At 38.9% G+C, this 3,700-nt stretch overlaps 1 protein-coding gene across 1 annotated transcript in view; it reads right to left on the bottom strand.

Annotated features, from left to right (window-relative positions):
- Positions 1–3,700, bottom strand: part of BICD1 (BICD cargo adaptor 1) — a 127,498-nt gene that overhangs the window by 47,156 nt on the left and 76,642 nt on the right. The window lies entirely within an intron of this gene.

The following is a 3,700-nucleotide window of genomic DNA, read 5'->3' as shown; positions in this document are numbered from 1 at the left end:
TCACAGCAACCTCAAACTCTTGGGCTCAAGCAATCCTCTTGCCTCAGCCTCCAGAGTAGCTGGGATTACAGGCACCTGCCACAATGCCCAGATATTTTTTTAGAGACAGGGTCTTGCTCTTGCTCAGGCTGGGCTTGAATTCCTGAGCTCAAGCGACCACTTGCCTAGGCCTCCCAGAATGGTAGGATTATAGGTGTGAGCCATTATGCTCAGCCCCTAATTTGATAGTTTTTAATATGAAGTTCAGAAAATATATAGTTTTAGGGCTGAAAGACACTTCACAAATCATTTCAATTCCTTTGGTACAAAATAAGAATTTAAAAAATTAGTAATTAATTTGAATAACAGGACAGTTTTATTAATATATGGATACAGGTGGTATTACTATGTAATGAAAAACAGTCGGGTCTTCATATAAAATACTACATCATTAAACACAGATATACAAGAAATTATTACCTGAGTGTTTTTTGTTTTTTTTTTTTTTTGAGTGCTGATGCATCATAGCACTCTTGGACTCAAGCAATTCTCTTGCCTTAGCCTCCCAAATAATTGTGACTACAGGTGCCTGCCACAACGCCAGGCTATTTTTAGAAACAAGGTCTCACTCTGGCTCAGGCTGGTCTCGCATTCATGAGCTCAGGCAATCCACTAATCTGAGAATTTTAAAAAATATTTTCTCTCCCTCCAGACGGGTAATCAATATTATGAATTAGGAGCTTTAACATGTTTATAATGTAAATATGTTTTTCAATAAGCAAATAATATTGCTTATATTTTCCTTATCTAAGAGATATTAATGCTGTCCATATCCTTGTGCAATTACTTTTTCTTTTCTTCTTGCATTTTTTTTTAACTATTGAGGATTCATTGAGGGTACAGAGAACCAGGTTACACTGATTGCATTTGTTCTTCTTACATTTCTTTTTTTTTTTTTTTTTTTGCAGTTTTTGGCCAGGGCTGGATTTGAACCTGCCAGTTCAGGTATATGGAGCGGCGCCCTACTCCTTTGAGCCACAGGTGCCGCCCTTCTTTTTACATTTCTACTAAGTTATCATGAGACCTATTTTAAGGACAATGGCTTGATGTTGACTGTCTTTGTAACTAGAGGAAGGATCATACATTAAATCCCTTCAAACTCTCCCAAATTCCTGGAAGGCAAGTAAAATTATTATAATTAGAATATGACTAATATGTTAAAACTAGTATATTACTTTAGGATATGGATGTACATGTAAATTTATAATATAGTAGAGTAGTATTTTTATGATCCTTTGTGGAACTCGATATCCCCCATTAACTATCATGTTCAGACAGTCCTCACTTGGCAAGGTTCTAATATACTCAGGCCGTGTGTGGTGGTTCACACCTATAATCTTAGCACCCTGGGAGGTGAATGGATCCTCTGAGCTCAGGAGTTGAGACCAGCCTGAGCAAGAGCAAGACTAAGTCTCTACTAAAAATACTAGCTAGGCATTGTGGCCGGGGCCTGTCGTCCCAGCTACTCAGGAGGTTGAGGCAGGAGAATCACGTGAGTCCAGGAGTTTGAGGTTGTTGTGAGCTAGGATGACGGCACTGCACTCTACCCAGGGTGACAGAGTGAGACTGTCACCAAAAAAAGCAGTAACAAAAAAACAGCACCCCCCTCACCCAGAACATGGCTTGAATTTCAATGAACAGAGATATTAATTGTGAGCAATGCAGCAAGTCCTGTCTTTGCTGCTGGCTCTTCTGGCTACAGAATCACCGAGTAACATCATGATTAATGGCTGGTCACGTCACTTCACTCAAAGTGTGACAGGGACGGACTCGCAGTTGTGCTGTCTTCTTATCTCCTACTGATAAATTCATACGATGTTCTACAAAAATGAATTAGAACAAAAATAAAACAAGTGCAGAGAAGCAGCAACGAGTGACAATGTGGGAATGAGATTTGAAGTTACAAAGGGAAGAGGGGAGCGTCGGGATGTTGACACGGATGCTGTTGGAGGGACTTGAGGTTTGCAGCCAAAGGAGCCTGGTGAAGGCAACTGTATCAACATAAATGAGAACACTGGAGTAGCTGTTTCAAAAAGGATAAAAATGTCCCAGAGGACGGGATGCTGACACATTAAATGCACGCTCAGGGATATCTCCAGACACTGAAAGCGCAGAGGAGAAGATGCTGGAAGCTGATCCAGAAGAAATGAGTCTGACCATCTGCCAAGGCATAAAGAGTTCTCGCTGAGTGTCACAAATAACATGATGAGAAAAAGGCAAGATTAAAATATTCTTGATCAGTTTCTAAAAGAAATGAAATATAAACTCTTGATATCCTTGATGTTTTAAATCATAAAGTACTAAGTAGTTCCATTATGTTTTTCATTTCTCTATACATGTATAATCTATTGTAAGAGAGGTTTTTTTTTTTTTTGGCAGTTTTTGGCCAGGGCTGGATTTGAACCCGCCGCCTCCAGCATATGGGGCCAGCACCCCACTCCTTTGAGCCACAGGCACTGCCCGAGCGTTTTTAATGTTTGACAAAAAAGTTTAAAGATCACGAAACACTTGTAACTTCCCCCACGAAGTTTGTTTCGCACAGTTGCAGCTTGCATAACCAACCTGTTAACCAACCATTACTGTTCTGTACTATTGGGCAAACCAAGGACCAGTGTCGTATGATCACACGTACTAGAACCTGAAATACAGTTCTGTTATTTCAAATTATTATTTAGCAAAGTTTAAGTTGTGGCTTTGATTTTGCAACACAGTGTCTGCCCATATCTACAATAGGAACATAATCCATAACTTATACAGTATGGCTACAAAAACCCAAAGTATTCCCAAGGATAGTTATTGTAGGTAACAAAGGAGGGCTGCAGCATCAGTGAACGCTGGAGTCAAATCTTGGGACCAGCATTTACTCAGCTCTGTGATACTGAGCAAGCTTCAGCCTGGTAATCTATCAAAGGCGCATAATAATCCCTGCCTCATGGGAACGTTCTGATAACTGAGACAGCCAACTCGATGCCGAAGGTATTATAACGTTAGCTGTTGTTAACAACTGCTTAGCTGTGGTTCAATTCCCAAAGCCAAAATGCTTTTACAAGGCAAACATAACTGTGTTTCACAAATTTGTATCTGCATGTGTAAAAGCAACTCTATCATTTCAGAACTGAGACTGTATTTGAATGCGAATCTTCTTAACTGGGTCTCATTAGTTTGTAACAGATTCTATCTCCCTAGGTGGAGATGAATTTATTTACCCAGTCTATTGGGCAAGAATTTTCAGTGAAAAGGTCAGGGAATTGTATAATATGGCATTTGATGAATAGCCAAGTTATTTGAATTTTTCATAAAGGAAATGGAAAATCTTGGAGGTATTCTAATGTTGGCATTATATACAATCTCTTGAAAATGGATTATTTCAGAAGTCTTTTTGTTTTTCTTTTTCCCTTGAAAATTAAGTAAATTTGCTCTACAATGTCTAAACATGATTCAATTAGTATACATGATTACGGATACAGCTGTTTCCAAAAAGCCCTTCAATGTGAAAAGCCTTTGGATAAAATAAAAATTGGATCAGAACAGAACGTATTGAATGTGTCTCAAGCTGGTTTTAGAGACAAAAGTGTTACGAGGAATGAGGTAATGCCTTTGGAACAGTATTCAATCTGCACACTGCCAGGTCAGATTTAACATAAACATTTTCTTTTCTTTT

Source organism: Otolemur garnettii, unplaced genomic scaffold (assembly GCF_000181295.1).
Source record: "Otolemur garnettii isolate 467f Iridium unplaced genomic scaffold, OtoGar3 scaffold00057, whole genome shotgun sequence".
Lineage (NCBI taxonomy): Eukaryota > Metazoa > Chordata > Mammalia > Primates > Galagidae > Otolemur > Otolemur garnettii.
Note: the sequence above shows the minus strand (reverse complement) of the source record. Positions and strands in the feature narration are given on the sequence as shown.